Source organism: Amblyomma maculatum, chromosome 3 (assembly GCF_055883805.1).
Source record: "Amblyomma maculatum isolate TAMU_Amacu chromosome 3, ASM5588380v1, whole genome shotgun sequence".
Taxonomy (NCBI): Eukaryota; Metazoa; Arthropoda; class Arachnida; order Ixodida; family Ixodidae; genus Amblyomma; species Amblyomma maculatum.
This window is the reverse complement of record NC_139346.1, coordinates 16,874,294-16,897,172: the sequence shown is the minus strand read 5'-3', so window position 1 is coordinate 16,897,172 and position 22,879 is coordinate 16,874,294. Positions and strand designations below refer to the sequence as shown.

General features: G+C 44.8%; 1 long non-coding RNA gene across 2 annotated transcripts in view; it reads left to right on the top strand.

Moving 5' to 3' along the window:
* Positions 1-17,691: 17,691 nt before the first annotated feature.
* Positions 17,692-22,879, top strand: part of LOC146194275 (uncharacterized) — a 28,863-nt gene continuing 23,675 nt past the window's right edge. For both annotated transcript variants that reach the window (XR_014705436.1, XR_014705437.1), the window contains exons 1-3: positions 17,692-17,950; positions 18,108-18,209; positions 19,946-20,164. This is a non-coding gene — a long non-coding RNA (uncharacterized LOC146194275). The remainder of the gene's footprint in view (positions 17,951-18,107; positions 18,210-19,945; positions 20,165-22,879) is intronic.

The following is a 22,879-nucleotide window of genomic DNA, read 5'->3' as shown; positions in this document are numbered from 1 at the left end:
AACCATTACGAGCGACGAGGCGAAAACATTTGGGGCTGATTCTACTGCAGTGTTTATATGAGAGAAACCGGCCGATCACATAAAGCAGGACAGCGGCTTCTTCCGTGCTGGATTCGAGGTGAATAGCTCCACTCGGCGGCAATATCGCGCGCTCGTTGCGGCACTGTCTTCATAGCTGGCGGCATATGGCGTGTGCCACGATCTCTCGTGGTAACTTAAGGCAAGGACACGTTGTTAAAGTCATTGGAAACTGTCATAACAAATAAACTCTTGACAGCTGGTGACTGAGTGGGATGAGTTTAATCTGTAATGGAAAAGGAGATAGAAAGAACCCTAATCCATTTAAACCGATCACGATAAAGTCAGTTACGTACAAGCTGGCAACGCAGGCAGTGCCACCAGAAATACAGGCATGAACAGAAAGTAATAATGTGCTGGGCGAACTGCAGAACGGGTTCATAAATGATAGCTGGCCGGATGATAATATTTTGGTAGGAACCCAATGGATATAATAGCCAGGCCGGCAAACAGACTGTTGTATTTATCCTTTCTGGACATGGAGGAGGAGGAGGAGGAACAACTTTATTTAACGCATTACATTAAGCGTTAAGAATGTCCTGGGCCAGGGTCACCAAGGCCAACTGATCTTGCAGCTGGTCAGAGGCTAACCCAGCCCGCTACGTTGGGGGAGGAGGGTGTGGAAAGTGAGGAGATTGGAGGGCGACAGGGCATGAAAAGATGCAATGCTCCAAGTTTGCATAGTGTTCTGGGCAATTTGGGTATGCAGGGGAATATATGATTCTGTATAGAAAAGATCGGGCAGGAGTAAGCAGTGTATTTAGTTGTATGCGTCTAAGAATGCGGATTTGCGTGGTAGTGAGAGATTTATCAGGAAGAGGAAGTGTACGGAGAGTTTCTCTAATGTTGTCGTAGTGAACGTTGATTTCTTTTTTGTAGTGAAGAGTAGTGTCCCACGTTGGTGGATAAGGCCAGGGAATCCCAGGCGCCCGGTGTTGAAGTTCGCGGGCGAGGCGATGCACTACCTCATTGCCTGGGATTCCAGCGTGACCAGGAATCCACCTCAGTGTTACAGTGTGGGGACGTAGTTTGGTAAGAGCTCTGTGTAGAGCATCGTGTAGTTCTTCAGGAATGCGACCCGTGTGAATGGCGCGTATAGCTTGTATTGAATCAGTGTATATGGTATATCCTGAAGGGTTAGGGGGTGCTTGTGCGAGGTCTTGAATACTGGTAACTATTGGTAGGGTCTCGAGAGTCGCTGTAGGAGGAGGATCTATGTAAGGACCGAGGGTATGCGTCACTACATCGCTACAGCTCTGAATTGAGTAAGCAGCCGCTTCGACGTTAGTTCGTGATGCATCTGTGTAGATGATCGTGGAATCTGTTGAGTGAACATGGTTGGAAACGCGAGCGGAACGTCTGCCTGTGTTAGTGTCGGGTGCAACGTTTTTTGGAATGGGGATTATTCTGAGGTTATCCGGGAGCGAAGAAGGAAGGGTAATTATAGGGAAGTCTATAGGTTTGAGTGCAACCTGCTGTAGTATCCAATGTCCTTGTTTGGTGCTAGAAAGACGTGCCATTTGCCGGTCGCGATGTTGTTGTATGAGGTCTCCCAGGGGCAAGAACAGCCCCGTAGAGTATAGGCGCTCCGTGGACGTATGTACAGGGACGTTAAGGGCGGCCTTGTACAATATGTGAAGCGCAACCTCAATCTGATGTCTTTGGCGACAAGTTAGTGTAAGGTAAGGAATCGTATATAAAATTTTGCTAAGTGCTAATGCGTGGACAAGCTGCCTGACTTGACCCTCGCGTAGCCCGGCGTGCTTATTGACTATGCGGCGAACTAGATGCGTAAGCTGATTGCAAACTTTAACGGTTGTAGATACATTGGCCTGATTGGTTGACTCATGGATATGAAGTCCGAGGATCCGGCAGGATGATACATGAGGGATGGGGTGACCTGCCATTGTGAGATTGATCAGCTGGTTATGTTGGCGTTGATAGCAAGTTTTTGCAATCAGCAGCAATTCGGATTTTTCAGGTGCAGGAGATAGCCCTACTTTATCAAGGTAACTAACGACTGCATCGATACCAAGATCTCCTCTACTGCTCCAGGAGACCCAGGAATGCACCAAAGAGTAATGTCGTCTGCATAGAATGTGTGTTTTATGTTTGGGATAGACGCTAAAATACGAGACAGAGGAGCCATTCCAAGGTTACATAAAGCTATGCATACGACAGCGTAAATAGAGAACTTCTACGTAACATACTCAGATCTGAAGGCATAGGTCATTTCATTTATGAATACTGTCATTCTTTACAGACTATTACAGGATTGGAGAGAAAAACAAAATCCACACTAAAAAACGGAATACAATTCAATAACTATAAGAAACTCGACACAAAATACAAGCAAATGCACTGGACGTTGAGCAAAAAATCAAACAATACATCAAAAATGATATGCAGAAAGACAACTTTTATACGCGTACTTATGTTCAAGGTAGGTTATCAGGCTTTCATGAAAGGCATCTAGAGTGAGAGCCATCTAGAGCGGCACAGGAATATACACGCTACGGCGATGTCTTGATGGCTTATTCGGGTATATTGGAAAACAATGTGATGTATTAATTTTAAAGTGATCATAGATTGAAGGAAGAGATACCTCAGTCTTTCTATCTTAGTGTGGCATTCTAGCTTTTCGAGGTTGGCAGATTTGGATAATTCGGTCGGTGAATCGGTTCGCCGGTATTTATTGTAGATGAAACGGAAAGCGAGTCTTTTAACTTTTTCAATGTTTTGTTTTGTTAGATGCGGTAAAGGGTCCCACACAATTTTTTCATATCCAAGTCCCGGTCTTACCAGGGCCCTATAAGTGAGTATTTTTATATCGGGAGTTGCCGTGTGGATTTTACGACCTAGCCGCCATTTTACCCTGTATGCCTTAGAGCACACATTAGTTATGTGCGTATCCCACGCGTATCCTACGCGTAGCGTATCCCAGCGTAGGCCAGAACTGAAAGTAAACCAAGATACTTGTGCTGTTGTATCCTATTAACTTGATTACCTACAATGCAGTAAGGAAATATAATATTTTTCTTCCTGGTAACAGACAAGATTACAGATTTATCAGGGTTTAGTAGCATTCGCCTTTTAGCGCACCAGTTTTCAATTTCTTGTAGATTGTGTTCAGTTCTTCTTGGTCACTTGGGGACTTGATTGATTTGGGCACCACAGAATCATCTGCGAACAGTCTGACTGGAACAATGACCGATTTTGGAAGATCATTTATAAAAACCAAGAACTAAAGGGGGCCCAAAACACTTCCATGTGTCACACCTGAAAGCACTGGGAAAGGAGGCGATTTATAACCTCCGAAATATACAAACTGTTTACAGGAGGTGAGGTAGGAAGAAAACCAGGTTGTTATTTTGGTGTTTCGGATTATGGCGTTAAATATAAGCAGAAACTTTGGATGGGATACCTTATCGAATGCGTTTTGCAATAGTCCAGGATCATACGTCAGTTTGGCCACGGCAATTTATTCCTTCGGAAAGATCATGAACGGTTTCTATAAGCTGAGTAACTGACAGAAATGCCTTTTTTGAACCCATGTTGAGAAGGATGAAGTGTGTTTTTATTGTCAAGGTATGCCATAGGGCGTTTAAATACAATGTGTTCAAGCAATTTAGAGTATTACGAGTATTACGAGTATTTAGAGTATTATGCTTGGGTACAGCCACAGGTATGTTTTCAACGCCATTCAAAACTTCTTAATAGAAACAAAACGTCTACCTGGCTAATATGCTTTGAAGTTTTAATCTGTACATATAAATCTTACTATTATCTTACTGCGTGCGTTAGTATTTACTCTTATATATTTTGGTTTATCATATTTACATTTCCTTTTCTATTCCCTAGCATTTATTATTTTTTTTCCGATGTAGTTATACATCTCAAAATCTAATATCTCTGCACCCCAATTCTTGGCCGATCCCCCTGTGTTGGTATGTGCCATCACATTAGAGGAGAACAACAACAACGAAGAAGAGAGATATGTCGGGAATTATTGAGAACAGATGTAGAACCACTCTTATGGATCGGAAAAAGTTTTTCATGCTTCTATGTCTTGAACTGGAGGGCAGACAGGTAAGTCTTTAAATTTGGTGACAGGTTATAGTCAGAAGGGTAAACTAAAGAGAAAAAAGAAAGCTTTCAGTACATTCGTCATTATTATCTCCCAAATTTTGAGTCTTCGCTGGATTAACATATTGACATTGTGCAGTCCTTGTCTTCCTCTGCGCTGATCGCAAGCGTCTGCTCACCGAGGCGAAGAAATCGAAGTTCCACCGTTCAGGCGTGCCCTTCCCAGTTTGCTGCCGCTCGGTGCACTGTGACTTTTGTGACTTTTGTTCCGTGGTGATTTCTGACCAGACTTAATTCTGTGACATCTGGTGGAGGTGCTGGGTAACGCAACCCATGCTTCGAACACCTCCAACCAGCCGAAACTGCAGCCCTCATGGATCTCCTACCATCGAGATTACGCCTGCCCATGAGTGTAGCCTACGACTTCGAGGTCATGAGCCCGATTTCGCGCCTCAGCGATTTCCGCGTACTGCGAGACCGCCACCATCTTCTCCAGCACCGCCTTCGGTGACAACAAAACCACCTATATTGATTCAGATCGATACCACTGCGTCATTCTTCGTGTTGCAGGAGCCGCGGGAGGTACCCCCCTTCCAAGCCTTTCCAGGTGACGACCCTGGAAGAGTGGCTAGATAAATTTGAGCGGGTAGCCTAGTACAATCGATGGGCCAAAGACCAGAAACCGCAGCATGTATTTTTTCTCTGAACAGTGCAGCTCGCACATGGTTTGAAAATCATGTGACTACTGCACAACGTGGAGTTCCTTCAAGGACGAGTTCTTGCGACCTTTCACCACTGTTGTCCACAAAGAACGCTCCGAACTGCTCCTACAGGCGAGAGTTCAGCTCTCTAACGAGAGCGGCCATGTTTACTTCGAGGGCATGACTAGGCTATTCCGTCGGACTCATTCAAACATGTCCGAAGAAAAAAAACTTCGATATCTCATGAGGGGAATCAAGGAAATAATCTTCGTTGTCTTAGTGCGATGTCCCCTAAGTTTATCGGGGAGTTTGTGTCCGAGACCCCTACCTTCAGATGGCGCTAGAGATGCGATCCCCGCACTACAAGCGGCCGTCCATCCCTACTGCTGCCGCCATCGTCGACTCTAGTAGCCCTGACGTGTTTGAGGAGACCATACGGGCCGTCATAAGCGAGGAGGTGCCAAAACTATTTTCGACGGCAGCACCGCCACAACTATCCTGCCTTTCACAGATGGTTTGAGAAAAAGTCAGCCAGGCACTCACTCTACCCGAGCCACTCCCGACAATACCACCACAGGCCATGACCTACGCCGCAGTCGTTCGTCGAGCCTGTCGACCTCCCAGTCAGAAACCAAAAAGCCCTGCATGCATTCGTCCAGCACCTCCCGCTAGGCCTCCTCAGATGTGTCCATGCAAAAGCGACGTCTGGCGCACTCGTGATCATGGCCCGTTGTGTGCCATTGTGGCGAGACTGGTCACCTGTACCGAAGTGGCTATTACCGACGAATGGGTCTGCCGGGATTTAGTGCCGACGTGCGAATGCCGCAACGCGGTGATCGGCCCCTTACTATAGACGCGTACTTGTCTGAACATCCGGAATGCCCTACGCCTATTCCCGTTCGCCTTCACCGTGCCATTACTCCTCGCAGACACGTCCAAATACCGGCCTGACGCGGGTCCGCTCCCTTAGCCCCCGTCGGGAAAACTAGAACCGGCAACTTTTGGAAGAAAGGTTGCTAATCGATGAAATTCTTAGAGTGGTTTCACCGCGCTAACACAAAGAACGAAAATAAAGAAAACACCACGGAGCGCTAAATGGTCTTTATTTTCGTTCTTTGTGTTAGCGCGGTGAAACCACTATGGATAACCAACTAGGCCCAATTCTTGCCATTTTAGCGGAAATTCTCAAGCACCTGCACCGCTGCAACCGAATGGTCACACCGTTTCACGACGATATGATGCGACCCCCTTTGGTCCGCTGCCTCGGCGCTCCAGTTCTCCGACGACACGAAACCAGCTAGTGCCACACCGCAGCCGTGACCAGACCCCGCGACCTTCCGGTAACACCACATCTGGTACCGCCGACCTGAACATTTCAGTGGACAGAACCGACGTGACAGTGCTCCTAGATACTGGCGCCGATCATTCTCTAATGAGTGGGCTATTCCCTGCCACTCTGAAAAAGGTGACTGCAGCCAGGAGAGGCCCGCAAATTCTTACTGCCGGAGGCCACTTCATGACGCCGACCGGTACCTGCACTTTCAGGGTAACAGTGCAAGAAACGTACTTAGCCACCTTCGTCGGACTTCCTCAGTGTCGCCGAGACGTCATCCTTGGCACGGATGTTTTAGCATAAAATGGAGCAGTTATTGACCTGCAGACTAAGGCATTTAGTTACATTACCGACTTAGAACGCAATATACAGTGCTTCAGAGGAACCGACAGCACTGTGCATTCTTGATGATCACGTCACTATTCCGCCCCATTCCAGTGTGATAACATCTGTCGCTACAAAGACACTGCGAAATTTTGAATGCGTCGTGGAGAGCATACAGATCTTGTTTTTCGAATGCAGTCTGACTGTAGCCAGAGGAGTTATTCGCCTCGAAGAAGGCAAAGCGGATGTCCTACTGACGAATGTTGGCGGTGAGCACCAGATTTAAGCATTGAGACTGTAGTGGCTCACATTTTCTGTATGATGCACGTTCGAAACGCCTCTGGACTTGCGACGCTGTCATCAACCGAGCTAGAGAGGCCTGCCACAGATTTGCACTTCGCTATTAGCCTTGCGCTTTCTCAATTGCAATTTCGCGAAGTGAACAAGCTCCTCCAGCGCTATCGGGCGACTTCTCCAATTCTTCAGGTGTTGGCAGAACCAGATCTACGGTCAGATGCTGGTCAGACGCTGCTGGAGAATGGCTGCGGATCCCTTCGTTTTGAAAACGGCTCCTCCGGGATGGATGTTCTGGCCGATAGCTGTCGATGTACGGCTGAACGGTTCTTCGGTTCGATGCCATCGGAGGATTCCTGAACTGTGCGCGCCGATTGCAGTGGCGGGAAATATGACCCGCCACACCACACCGGTAGCACACGGGAATGATGATGATGATGATGGATTTTAATGGCGCAAGGGCGACTCAGGCCAAAGAGCACCAAACTCAAGGTTAACGGTGTACTCAAGTTTATGTAATGGGATAGTTGTGATGTTTCATGAAGGGATAAAAAACAGCGGTGTATAGGGCCTAAAAATGTATTCGCTCTGTAATATCGCTGAAAACAATGGTGTGTAGGGCCTAAAATTAATTTGCGATATATAATGGATGTGCGATGTATATGTAGATGCTTTAAAAGATCTCATCCCTCCTCTCAAGGAGGAGCGGGCTGAGACCCACGTCGATAAGATATTCCATGTAAAAAGCCTACTTGTGATAAAAATTTAAGCACCTGTTTTAAAGGAAACATTGCGTTGTCGCCAATAAAAATGGATGGGTGTGCAGGTATTTGATGAGTGAACAAGGAGGGAAAATGACGTCTCCTTTCTTGTTCCAGTTGTGCACATATGATTAAAACATGAATGACGGTAAGCCGATCACCACATCTCGAGCAGTGTGGTGCAGGAGAGTTGGTTAAAAGATACGTATGTGTTGTGTATGTGTGACCAATTCTCAGCCTGCACAGGGCTACTTCTTTAAATCTGTCTTGTTTTCCTGTGGTGTACCTGCCTATCCTTGGCTTTATTGTGTGTAGTTTATTTTCTGTTGCTGCGCCCCATTCCTCTTGCCATTCTTGTCGAATCATGTTTTTGATGTGTGGCTTGAGGTCCTGATATGATATGTTATCAATGTCTGTAGTGTATTGAAGGGCAGCTGATGCAGCAAGCCTATCAGCTGCCTCGTTACCTGGTATACAGCGGTGGCCTGGCACCCAACACAGTGTAATTTTAAGTTCTAGTTTATAGGCAGACATAAGGGTATTATAGAGAGAATTCAGGACTGGGTTCTTATTATGCCACTTCCAAGAGGATAGGGACGTTAAAACACTGAGGGAGTCTGTATAGATTATCGATGCTTGTATTTTATTTTCTATAATGTGTCTCACAGCTAGCAGGATTCCATAGCATTTAGCTGTAAATATGCTTGTGTGTCTGTTCAGTTAACGTAGAAAGACGGGCTAGTTGGTCTTGATAAGTAGAGTGCATATTTTGGCAGCGTAAAATTAAGACAGGACTAAAGGAGAAAGACAAGGGACAAACGCTGAACTTCAACTGATAGTTTAATGGACGTAACATCAATATATACAAACAATTTTTTCGACGCCATCACTTGAGCGCATGCTTCCAAACCTTCGCCTCTGCATTATCGAACAGATTAGAGCCTCATCATCTATGGCCACGTGTCATTCTCCTCTTTAAGAATTCCAGCTCCTTGGGTGACAGCACAACCGAACTACTGCTAACACAATTATCACCTTGATTGCGAATCTCAAGGGCCTCATATTGATGTTACGTCCATTAAACTATCAGTTGAAGTTCAGCGTTTGTCCCTTATCTTTCTCCTTTAGTCCTGCCTTAATTTTAGGCTGCCAAAATATGCACTCTACTTGCCTGTTCAGTGTTTTTGAAAGTGAAAAGTGCGGTCCATGTGCTGCACAGGACACTTGAGCAGACTTTGAAGCATCGCTGTAATATTCATCACAAGTGTACTTCGCCTGTAGTGACATGAAGTGCTGCTGTATGGCAATAGGGGATGCGTGCTTCCCCACCTCAAGAAACGACAGGTCACAATTAACACCGTGCATTTCCCAAGGAGCAATTAGGTCTTTTATGGAAGTTGTATGAAGACTGGTAACCGGAACATCCAGATATTCAATATGCGTGGCAACTCTGATTGGATATGGTGGTGTTGGAGATGGTTTGTTTTAGAAAAGTGCTGTGCCAGTTTTGTCAAGCAGGAGTCGACGACATGGATGGTCCAGTTGGCATAGTACTTTCATAGCATAAGTTAGAGAATTAAATTGTCTTCTTTGTTGCAGTGACCATCGGTTCGCCTCGACACAGAGGCTAGCAATTGGGCTAGTTCGAAAAGCGCCCGTAGCGAGGCGAAGGCCGAAGTGGTGCACGGGATTGAGCAATTTTAGCGCAGAGGATGATGCTCACCCATAGACCATCGAGCAATAGTGAATGCATGATAGAACTACACTATTCAGAAGGTTCAGAAGGCAGTCATGGTCTGTGCCCCATGACCGGTGAGAGAGAAGTTTTAGCAAATTCATTGCTTTGAGACACTTCAGTCGCAACTGTTTTATGTGGGCAATGAAGGAAAGTTTTTTGTCAACAACTACGCCAAGAAATTTATGTTCCTTTTTTAAAGGCAAGGCTTTGACCATTCATTGTAATGTTGGGGTCAGGCCTGATGCCACGCTGCTTAGAGAAAAGTACACAAACACTCTTTTCAGAGTTAAATTTAAACCCATTGTCATCAGCCCACAGGGACAATTTGTTTACACCTAGCTGAATCTGTCGTTCACAGATGGCCAAGTTGCAAGATTTGAAGCTTATCTGGACGTCATCAACATATACAGAACAAGAAATAGCTTTTGGCAGCACACTTTTTAAAGAGTTCATTTTGACTACAAAAAGTGTGCAACCAAGAACACCACCTTGAGGGACACCATTTTCCTGAATGTACTGCTTTGAATATGCATTGCCAACACAAACTTTGAAGGTCCGTTCCGAGAAGTAACTTCGTATTGTATTTAACATGTTCCCTCTGATGCCAAGAGAGAAGAGGTCGCGGATGATACCATAGCGCCAAGTGGTATCATATGCGTTTTCAAGATCGAAAAAGACAGATAAACAATGCTGTTTATGTACAAAAGCATCCCTGGCATAAACCTCAAAGGCAATGAGCTGATCAGCTGTTGACCGCCCAGCTCTAAAACCAGTTTGGTTTTGATGAAGAAGACCATTATATTCAAGGAAATGGAGAAGGCGACGATTTACGATTTTCTCAAAAAGCTTGCATAGACAGCTGGTTAGCGCGATAGGCCGATAACTAGCAGCAAGTGTAGGTTTTTTTCTGGGTTTTCATTTCATTTATTTCATCCTTAAGGGCCCGAGGGCATTACATAAGGAGGGGCTACAGTTGGGGTAAATACAATCTTGATGAATGCAGGCACAGTTAACACAAACACTACAAATTGTAAAAGGCAGGAAAAGTAAAATAAATGCAGTGCATCAAGGTATCCGTGGGATCATGCAGAAAAGCAACAAATGCACGTGCGGCGGCAAATAAAGTTGAAAGCCAATGAATGATTGATGGTAACACAGATGAAATGCTTACACATCTTGGAGATGACTAGCGAGTTTTGTGCGAAATGATTTGCGATCGTCGCATGTAACTATGTCGTTAGGTAGGGCATTCCAGAGAGTAATCGCGTTGGGGAAAAACGAACTGTTCATAGCTGAAGTGCCGCTCCTGATACCTGCTATGGGGAGGCTGTGGCTTAGGCGATTGGATGTTCTGAGCGGTGGTTGCAGCAAAGGGTGTCTGGAAGCAGGGTGGTAAAAGAAGCTGTGCAGTAGGCAAAGACGGGAGATGATGCGGCGCGACTTTAGAGTGGGCAGGGAGATAGAGCGTTTAAGTGCAGTAATGCTGATTTCTTTGGAGTATTCAGAAGTGATGAAGCGGGCTGCACGATTTTGGATGGCTTCGAGTTAGGCGGTGAGGTAGGCTTGAGATGGGTGCCAGATTGATGATGCAAATTCTAGTTTGGGACGGACGAAAGTTTGATAAGTCAGTTTTTTCACTTCCGGGGATGCTGATTTGAGGTTTCGCCGTAAATAACCTAGAACACGTGAGGCATCAGAGCATATTGTTTGGACGTGATTGATCCAAGATAACGAAGATTAAAGATGCAATCCAAGGTACTTGTAGGATGATGTTTCGGCAACCAGGGTAGCGTTGATGGTGTATGAATGCTGAATTACTGTTCGTTTGCGAGAGAACGACAAGAGTTGGCATTTGTCCAGGTTCAAAGGCATGAGCCAAGTGTCACACCATGTGGCTATTGCATCAATGTCTTTTTGTAGTAGGTGACTATCGGTGAGGTGACGAATGGGACTGTAGATGACACAGTCGTCCGCAAATAGTCTTAGTTTATTATCTATATTAGCTGGGAGATCATTGATGTAAATGAGGAAGAGTAGCGGGGATAAGCCGGCGCCCTGGGGGACACCTGATGTAACGTCAGAAAGGGATGAGCGGTAGCCATTGCTTGATGTGAATTGTCTGCGTCCAAGAAGAAACTGATTGATCCAGGTTATTATGTTGTCAGGGATACCTAGAGAGGAAAGTTTTGCGAGCAAGTATGAGTGCGGAACACGGTCGAAGGCCTTGGAGAAATCTAAAAATATGGCGTCAATTTGAAAGTTTTCGTTCATAAAGTGAAGGATGTCATGAGTGAATTCAGCCAGTTGAGTTTCGCAGGAATAGTGTTTTCGAAATCCGTGTTGATGGGGATAAAAGAAGTTTATGGAATCAAGGTGGCTCATTAGGCTGGATGATATAACATGTTCAAGTAATTTGGAAGGGATGCTAGTTAAAGAAATAGGGCGGTAGTTGGAAGGATTCGTGCGGTCACCTTTTTTGAAGATCGGGACAATTTCTGCTATTTTCCAGTCGTCAGGGACGTCTCCGGATTCTAATGATTGGGTAAATATTAGATGCAGTATCTGGCATGATACCTCACAGGTGTTTTTTAGTAGTTTGCTGTTGATCTGGTCGCAACCAGCCGATGAAGAAGTCTTGAGTGAACTGATTAGATTAGCTATGCCTGCCGGAGTGACTGTAATTTGGGGCATGGCTACTGTTGAGATGGCTGGAAAAGGATTTGGACTGCCAGCTGCTGGGGAGAACACTGAACAGAAATAGTCATTTAAGATTGTCGCGCTCTTATCACTGTCTATTGGTTCACGGTTAACGTCTAGAAGCTCAATTCTATTGGATCGTGTTTTAGGGGAGAGAATGCGCCAAAATTTATTGGGGTTTGTTAAAAGGATTGAATGTAAATCGGAGGAAAAAAACTTTTCCTTGGCGGAGGTCAATTTTTCGTTATATATTTTTGCGCACTGATGGTACCGTTCCCATGCTTCGGGATGCTTATGCAAGTTAGCTGTTCGATACAGTCGTTTTTTCCTATTAAGTAGCCTTTTAAGTTCTGGGACGATGATCGCTTCCTTCCATGCTTTAGGAAAGCCTCCTGTGGCCCATACTTTATAAAACAAGACCTGTCATTGTCTTTTTCCAGAATTATAACGAAAAACAGAAAGTCTTGAAGAATGCGCTTAAACTTAAAGGCGAAGACATATCGCTGCAATGTGATTATTCTCGTAACACACTCAGAAAACGCAAGCTCTTGTGGGAAAGTGCCAAACAAGAAAAGAAAGGCGGCAAAAAAGTAATTCTACTGAACGATGAGCTTCTTATGAATGGAAAGCTGTACGCATGGGATGACGCCAAAAATGCACGAGTGAAGCTGCCAGGCCAGGCTTCCAGGCGAGAATCTGGCAGGTCAGATCATCAGAGCGGCTCGCAAACACCTTAACTTGCGGCTCCGAGTGATCACATATTCAGACTAATAAACCTTAATGCACGCAGTGTTCTAAACAAAACAGAAAAACTTGAGGCTATATTACTTGAATATGACCCGCACATAGCTGTAATTACTGAAACTTGGCTACGAGATGAGATTGATGACACAGACGTTTTTCCACCCGGTTATCAAGTATTTCGTTGTGACAGGCCTTCTCGTGGGGGTGGGGTAGCGGTTCTTGTAAAAAACGGCTGTTGCGCTATTAATCTAAAGCAAATCGCGGGCCATGAAAGTATTTCTTTAAAAGCATCCTGTTGCGGTCAGTCTTTCCTAGTTTTTGCAGTTTATCGACCTCCAGATTCACCAGTAACATTCTTAAACGAACTTGCTGATCATATGTCTAGATTTAAGGGTGACAGGATTATATTGGCGGGAGACTTCAACCTGCCAGGAATCGACTGGGATTGCCCATCTCTTGTTTCAGGCTTTGGTGCACATGCTGATAAGTTATGTGACATAATGCTTTGTCATGACCTGCAACAAGTTATCAGAGAACCAACACGTGTGTAAGGCGATTCCGCGTCTGTGCTTGATCTTGTATTCTTGAGTCGTTCCACCCAGAATTTATCAGTATCAGTTGAATGCGGCTTGTATGATCACAGTATGGTCCACATTTCATTTCCTGTGCGTGATATGAACAAAAATCCTATCGCTATAACAATTCCTTTCAAGGATTTTTCACATGCAAATGATGAAAGTGTACTAGATTATTTTGAATATTGTCTTGACTTTTTTGATGAATCTGACGTTGTTGTATTAAGGGAAAAGTTTAAAAAAATATGTTTCCACTGCATAGACAATTTTGTTCCGACGAAAATGAAGAAAATACGTAAAACAAATCCTTGGATCAATCGAAACATAGTGCATCTTACGAGGAAAATTAAACGGTTGAAACGGAGAGGAGCCTGCTTACCTATAATTCAAACTCTTAAATTGAACCTCACTGAAGGAATTCAGAAAGCAAAACGGTACTATTTTGAGCACGCACTACCAGGATTTATTCATGACTCCCCTCAAAAGTTTTGGAATTATCTAGCAGAAAAGAAAAAGCCTATTAACCGTATTATACATAAGGGTGCAATTCTTGTTGACAAAACTAACATCGCTGAACACTTCAACAGGCACTTCCATAGTGTATTTTCAATTCCAAATCCATGCAGATTGCGCAGTGATGCATTTTGTTTCCCTGATCCAGACATCGTATCTTTGCAAGGATTAACTTCACTGTTGTTGAATCTCAAGACTAAATCTTCTCCTGGTCCGGATAAAATCCCCAACATCTTTCTGCGTCGTTATGCAGAAATTATTTCTAAATTTCTTGCAATAATATTTCGCACCTCATTTGCCACATGAAGGCTACCTCCCGACTGGAGAGCAGCTTGCGTTGTGCCTGCTCCTAAAAAGGATGACATGGCATTTGTTGCTAACTATCGTCCCATTTCACTCACTTCCACATGTTGTAAATTGGCAGAGCATATTTTAGCTAATTATTTAACCAAATTTCTTGATGACAATGGTGTACTCTCTTCTGCTCAACATGGTTTTAGGAAAGGTTTATCCACTGTGACCAACTAATATCGGTTATCCACAGCTTTGCAACAGTCCTTAACCGCTCGGGGCAGGTCGATGCCATTTTTTTATATTTTCAAAAAGCTTTTGATGTTGTACCACATGCAAAACTAATCTATAAACTTGAACTAATTGGTCTACCTAAATTTGTAGTCACGTGGGTTTCGTCATATCTCACCAACCGTGTACAGTTTGTTAACATTGATGGTTATCACTCAAATCCATTACCAGTTACCTCAGGCGTTCCACAAGGAAGTGTACTAGGGCCGTTGCTATTTCTCATTTATATAAATGATATCGTTACTGTCATATCTGAACCAGTCCAAATCAGGCTCTTTGCTGATGATTGCATTTTGTTCAACGAAATAAATAGCCCTAAAGATCAAATTCTCCTCAACTCTAACCTCCAGAAAATTCACACATGGTGCAGTAGTTGGGATATGCAGCTTAATGCCGCAAAATCTGTTTTTATGAAAATAACCAACAAAAACTAGTACATTCATTTCCATACGCCCTCCCATCGCATCCTCTTGTAGAAGTTACAGAATATAAATACCATGGTGTTACCATAACTAACAATCTAAGTTGGAACAGTCATATTGCCAATACATGCTCATCCTCCTACAGAAAACTTGGCCTTCTTCGCCACAAACTTAAAAATGTCCCTGCCAAGGTAAAACAGTTAGCATACTACAGCCTCATTAGACCCAAACTAGAGTATGCTTGTACAGTCTGGGATCCTTACACTAAGAAGAATATTGTGGCATTGGAGGCTATCCAGCGGAAAGCCGTACGCTTCATGTTTTCAAAGTACCGCACATCTGACTCTCCCTCCATTTTAATGAATGAGAACTCCATCCCACAATTGCAAATACGAAGAAAAATTCAGAGACTAAAGTATCTATTTTTGCTAAAAAACAACAAACTTGCTATGAGCCCTGAACCTTACCTTACGCCCCTTACAACACGTCCAACAAGACATCATCATGCACAATGTGTAACTCCGTATCAAGCCAAAATCAATGCATTTAAGTATTCTTTTTTCCCTTGTACTGTTGAAGAATGGAACAAGCTGCCTTCTGATGTAACAATGTCCATTGAATCTATTGATAAATTGCTGGCGTTTTAACCATAGTCGTGTTTCATATTGGTGTATATTTTCTTGTTAGTGTTGAACATGTCTTATCGTAATTTGCTTGTCACTTGTGTTTAGTATGTTACTTTTGATGAATTCATATTTTATTGCATTGTATTCTTTTCGCCCCTCCTGCTGGGGCCCAGTTAGGGCCTGCAGTATTTGGTAAATAAATAAATAAAAATAATACAGGCAGAGTAGGGTTTCAAGAGTGTTCACATGCAGATGCCTGAGCATTCCGTATGTGATCCTGTCAGGACCTGGTGCTGCGTTACCACATGTGTCTAGTGCAATCTTCAGCTCCTGCATGGTGAATGGGCTATTGTATCCTCCTGAGGATGGTCTTTTATCATGTATGTGCTTCCTCTCCACTTTTGCCTTGTGACGCAAAAAGGAATCTGTATAGTGTGTTCAGCTGAAAATGTATTCAAAGTGTTGCCCTAGTGTGTCTGCTTGATGTTCAAGAGAGTCACCACTGGTGCTGACAAGGGGCGTTGGGAATGTGCTATATCCTTTGAGTGCTCTCATCCTGTTGTGTACTTTGTGCGCATCAGAATAAGAGTTCACAGAAGAAAGGAATGATAACAAGCTTTCTCGCTTGGAGATGCGTCGAATACGCTTGCCATTTGCCTTTGCACTCCTAAAGTCTATTAGGTTTTCGGCTGTGGATTATCGGCGTAGTTTCGACCATGCCCTGTTTTGAGGTTCACGAGCAGTCTTACATTCTGCATTCCACCAGGGTCTTTGCTTATTTCGTGGCTTACTTGATGTCTGTGGAATGTATTTTTCTGCTGCCTCTATGATGTGAAGCGTGATCAAGCGTTGAGTTTCATCAACGCCTAAGTCAGTAACTGGTGAACAGGCCAAAGATGAGTGTTCCCTGAACATCTCCCAGTTGGCTGCATATTCTTTAAACTTTCTAGGATTAGACGTATTTTTTTTATTACCTGCATACTTTGCAGTGATCGGAAAATGGTCACTTCCATATAGATTGTTAATTACAACCCACTCTCTAGCTGCTAAGAGCATTTGTGAGCCAATAGCTAAATCTATGGATGTGTATGTGTTGTGTAGTATGTTGTAGCATGTTGGCTCTTTTGTGTTAAGTAGGCATGATCCAGAGGAAAATAAGAATTTTTCGATTAGCACACCTCGGGAGTCCGTTCGTGTACATCCCCATAATGGATGGTGTGCATTAAAGTCTCCGACCAGCAGCCATGTTACCGGAAGTTGATCAATTAGCTTTTCAAAACTTTCGCTACATAACCTATAATCTGGAGTAATGTACAGAGAACCCACTGTTGTTATTCTACCAAAAATTAAGGCTCGTATTGCCACTGCCTCTAGGTCTGTATTAAGTGAGATGCTTCGGCATGAGATTGAGTTTTGAGTTACAATGGCAACACCGCCAGAGGGGCGAGTGCTGCCTTGCCTATCTTTCCTGAATACGAGGTAATGCTTGAGGAAACTTGTCTCTGCTGGCTTTAAGTGGGTTTCTTGCAGACAAAATATTGCCACCTAGCGTTGCCAGGTGGCGCATGACTGAGGTGTGAAAGGAGGACGAAGTTGAAGAGGACGACAAAGTGTCGCTTGCACGTTTGCGTCTGTGCTGTTGTGTTGTTGTATCTGGGCTACCCCCTGCTATCATTGGTATCCTTAGTCACCGTGTACGTGACAATATGTTTCGTTGGTGCTCGGCAAGGATTTCATATACATCATCCAGATTATTTAGTAGTCCCCGACAGTTCCAATAAACGATACTCTCAGTAGCCATTGTTGTAAGTGCGGGATGTGGATGAGACAGTGGGTTTAAGACTCGCCGCCTTTATCAGGTGGCTTAACTGGCGTATGTTTTTTTCAATTTGGAGCGGTCCGGCAGGCACCGCCTCTCATTGGCGGACTGCCTAGGCGCCACTGACGCTGTGGAGTCCACGCTAACCTCCATCGCCTCTGGTGAGGGCATGGAGGCAGGTTTCTCCAGAGGAACCAAGTTCATCTCAGATGTCTTTGGTGTCCCGGAGGTCTGGGAGAAAGTGACCTCCGGGATTGCAAAGATTGGGGCAGCCGGTGGCTGCTTAGTGAGGAGCCGTGGTGGGAGCACGTCAGCAGCATTGCACTGCATGCCCACCGTTACTAGACGCGACCTGGCTTCTCTACGGGCTGCGGCAGCATAGGGAGCAGAGGAGAGAACTTTGTTTCTTCCGCGCCTCACCGTATGATATATTCTCGGTTACTTTCACATTGATCACTTCCTTTTCAGCTTGAAAGGCCACACAGGACCATGAGTATGCAGGGTGTGTGCCCTCACAATTCACACATTTGAAGTCAGTTCCATTGCAATAATCAGTTGCGTGGTCGTGTGTGCTGCATTTTGCACAGGTACGGCGTCCTCGGCATGTCTGGCTACCATGCCCGTACCGCTGACACTTGAAGCACCTGCGGGGGCTTGGTATGTACGAGCTAACTTTGCATCGGACAAATTCCACATTGATGAATTCAGGAAGTGTGCTCCGGTTGAAAGTGAGAACAATATGTTTTGTTTTTATTTCTTCATTCTTTCGCCTGATTGTTATTCTTCGTACTGCTGTTACACCTTGGTTCTGTAGGCCCTCAAGGAGATCTGATTCTGCTTCATTTAAGAGGTCTCTCTCAGAAACCACTCCCTGGCAGCTGTTAAGACTGCGGTGGGGCGATACCTGAACGTCAAGGTGAGCAAATGTCTTTCTTAAGAGGAGTTTATCAGACTGGCTTTGTCTGATATCTCTATTAGCAAGTCACCAGATCCTAGTTTTTTCGTTTTATAGTTAGCCCCAATGATGGCCTTCAGCGAGCTGGCTATCAGAAAAACTGATAGCTCATTTACAGGTTTAGACTGATAATGAGCGCAGGACAAGAAACTTTGGGAAGTTCTCAGTTGGTGCCATGATCTCTTGTGTCACTTCGGTGAGACTCCTTTTCGGAGGTCGATCAACTTTTTTTGATAAATGTTTTTCCATGCATTACGGGTGGTCTAAGGTTCCATATATTCTGTCGCCTCTGTGTCACCCTTATATGCAAAGGAAGGTCCCGGAGCCCCACACCTGGTAGACAGGTGGGGAGCCCGTCGGCCGAGGCTTGACCACGACCTCGACCGCCACCGTTCACGGTTTCTTCCCTCAACCTTTCAACCTATCGCCACGGTACGGATTACAGCTTCGGTATGGGGGCTCAGGGTCCGTGGTGGCGCCAAGCACCAACACCTCATTACACAAGGTGCCCCTGCGGGGAGCACACGGGAATAGGCCGATCAAACAGCTGTGCTTCGGTGGACTCTTGCGAGGTAGGACGCGACGAATATTGAAATGCAGGTTCCGGGTCGACGTAGCTTTCGCGCGGTAGGCGCGGTGTGTGGTTTAAGTAGGACCGAGTGTCTCGGCGCTGACAAGAGAATTGCAGGTAAATCTGGTTGGGCCTTGGTCGCGGGGTGTCCAGGTCTTCCCGGATGGTGAAGTCGGTGTCATTGGCTGGTGTGTAGCTGGACGTTGGTGGGCACGTACGTGCGCGGGCTGGAAATGCGTATGCTTCAGCCGCGAAGTCGGAGGGTGGCCGGGCAAGCAGCTCACGTCGTGAAATTTCATCTCTAACGATTTCATGAATGGCGCACAGGAGACTTGGGGATGAAGATTCTTCGACGCTGGCCACGGTAGTGACGTTTGCCAGTCGCCCAAACTTCAGTGTAATCCGGCGTGTCTTGAGGGCCTCGAATGTCCGGCAGTGTCGAATAACGTCGGTGACTGAATTCAAGTTCTCTTTGGCAATGAGGAAGTGGTAGACGTCTTCTGCAATGCCCTTGAGCAGATGGCCTACCTTATCTTCCTCGGTCATCCGACTGTCGACGATCATGCAAAATTTCAATACTGCCTCAATGTATGTGGTGCATGTCTCACCTGCTGTCTGAGCTCTCTGAGCAAGTGTCTGCTCAGCCTGCCTCCTCTTTGCAGTCAGAGCGCCAAAACATTCTTTGATAGCTTCCACAAAGCCCTCCCAAGTGGTCAGAGAGTCTTCGTGGTTCTCGTACCACATCAAGGCGGTCTGTGTCATGAAGAATACCACATTTGCTAGTTTCGCCACCGAATCTCAGCGGTTGAAGTGGCTCACACGTTCAAAATGAGTGAGCCACTCATCAACATCTTCTCCTGCCTGACCGGCAAAAGAACGAGGCTCTCGAAGCGGTATCGTCGCGTTTGAGGCAGTTGGTGGTATATCACCAGACGGGGACAGAATAAATCATATGCAACACAGGAGCCTAAACATATGGTAGCTTTCAGCAGAAAACACTGTTTGTCAAATGTCACAAAGGCGGATGGTACGTAGAACATTTGGCAGGTGGGTGGTACGTAGAACCTAGAAGTTTGGCAGCAGTGTGCAAGCGACGCGTATGGGCTAATTCTGTCTGCCTTTGCAGTGACAACAACGCCACAAGCGTCACAAGTGCCGCGCTACCCGTTTCACGGTTCGAGCTACCGTCGTTTCCACGGGGCACCTGCGCTTCATCGGATTGATGTCCCTGTTGCTTCTTGGTGGGCGTCTCCTGTGAGCAACGATAAGACGACATCGCACTGCACCTCCGTTTGGCAGCAGTGCGCAAGCGACGTGCATGGGCTAATTTCTTCTGCCTTTGCAGGTAAGAGACTTGTCTCTAAGGACGCTATGTAGCTACTGCGTTTCATAAGCCACGCACTGCTGCCATGCTTAGTGCCGCGCAACCTGTTTGTTCAATTTGCTCTGTATTATCTACCGTCATGTCGAAGGACTCAGTTGTGATGAAGGCACTTGAAGATTTCAAACGTGAACTGAGATTGGGGCTGCGCTCAGTAAAAGAGAGTGTCAAATACTGCAGCGACACGTGTGGTGAGACCAAGGTAATCAGTAATGATGTCAAGGCCCTCAGGAAAGAGCTGGATGAGATGATGAAGTGCAATGAAGCACTAAGAAATGAAAACAAACGTCTCGGGCAAAGAGTTGAAGAGCTTGAGGTGTACAGCAGGCTGAATAACCTTGAGATAAAGGGCGTAATCAGTTCCGCAGATCCTCTAGATGCAGTGAAGGAGATTGGGGAGAGTATTGGTGAGCCAATCTCTGATGATGATGTGGACACATGTCACAGGGTTCCGACGCGTACCTCTGACGAGAAAAACATTGTCGTCCGTTTCGTTCGCCCAAACAAGCGTCGCTTTTCTAGCCAAGGCAAAGAAGCAAAGGATCACAAATGAAAAGCTTGGCTACGATGACAAAGGGACGATCTATGTGAATGAGCATTTGAAGGCCGCCAATAAGCAGTAACTGGGAGCAGCAAAAGGGCGTAAGAAAGAAGTGTCTTGGAAATATGTCTGGCCCAGTGGCGGTAAAGTTCTTGCGCGAAAGAGCGAACTTTCTGACGTCATCAGGCTAAAAGGTAAGTCCGACCTGCAGAAGATGACAGAGTAGATGGGTTTCGTAGTTCACTCGCCTGCTTTCAAGTGCGCTAGATATCGCTATGGATTATCATCCCGTTTGCGCCTACTACAATAACGCATGTTTCAATGCCAATTTCACTGCAGCGGAGAAATGATTATCTACTATGCACCTAAATGTACGTAGCGTTAACAATAAGAGCGACCAACTTGAGCATTTTTTCTCTTCTTTAAATGTGAATTTTGATGCTGTTATTTTGACTGAAGCTTGGGCTACATCGCATGAAGATCATTTTTGTTAGATTGATCAAAAGTATAACGGCCTTTTTAGGACAAATCGCAGTGGAGGTGGCCTTGCTGTGTATGTAAGGGATGTTTATCCCCATTCTGTTGTTGATGAATTTACCACTCTGACACCGAGTGTTGAATGCTTGACCGTTGCCCTATCACATGTTATCATTTCTGGTATATATAGGCCTCCTGCGGGCAATAGGGTATGCATTTCTTACATTTTCTTGATAGCTTTTTTTATATGTCAGTTTCACAAAACTGCCATTTGTCCTGATGGGAAACATCAACATAGACTTAGTGTCTGACGATCTACACTCTCGTAATTTTTTTAGTCTAATCTCCTCACATGCTTGTTTCAATAACATAGGATAACACCTACTATGTCTACACTACTGAATATCTGTGTTACAAATGAGAAATCTCCTGACACTGCATCTGGCCGACTATCTGCCGATATAAGGGACCCGTTTTTTTTTTTTCATTTCTATTGGATGCAAGAAGAAAGCCTATAACAGACCTAAATATGAGTTCCGAGATATTAATGATGAATCCCTATGCACATTCAGGTCCTTGATTGAGAGTACTAATTGGGATAGCATTTATGAGATAGACGACGCTAATGTGGCATACTCCGCATTTCTAACCAAGTTCTTGGAGTGTTATAACGAGGTTTTCCCCATTCGAGTTTCGGCTCGCAACCCAAAAAGTATAGGAAACCCTGGATGAACAAAACGCTTTATAAAGACATCCAACGCAAAAATAAGACGTACCATAATTTTTTGCAAACACGCAATGTTCTCCTCTTCAAAGAATTTAGGAAGTTTAGAAATAGCCTGAATGCTAAGATGAGGCATGCGAAAAGTGAGTATTATATAAACAAATTTTTCCAGATCTATAGTGATGGAACAAAGTTATGGCGAGAGATCAACCAGCTAATGCACAAAAGGAATGCTATCAAAATAAATTAAATCTCAACCGCCAGTGGTACGCTATCTGGCTTTGAAATGGTGAATGCGATGAATAATTTCTTTATTAATGTCGGACACCCAGGAAACAGTGCGTTGGGGAGTAGTCATGTCTACAGTGATCCAGTCTGCCCTTTACCTAACTCGATTTTACTAAAGCCTGTCACCGCACATGAAGTCGACAGCATGAATAAAAGCATAAAAAATAACGTATCTGCTGGGTATGATGAAATACAACCCATTCCATTAAAACATGTGTCGACCGCAGTGTGTGATATTTTGGTTTATATCACTAATCTAATGTTACAGAGTGGTGTATTCCCAAATGACCTTTAAGTAGCCCGTGTATGCCCGGTGTTAAAGGTGGAAAGAAAAGTGAAATTTCAAACTATCGACCAATTTCTGTTCTTCCGGTAATATCTAAAGTATTTGAAAGAGCAAATAACTGTAAGCTAGATGCATTTGTTTCTAAGCACGACGTTATACACCCCTCTCAATATGCATTTATAAAAGGTAAATGTGCAAAACAAGCATTATTAACCGCAAAAGATAAGATCATTGAAAACATTGAGCACCGTAGATACACTCTTGGGCCGTTCTTAGACTTTCGCAAAGCGTTTGATTGCGTTCAGCATGATATTCTCTTGCGAAAGCTGTCTGACTATGGCGTAAGAGACATAGCTTCTAGTT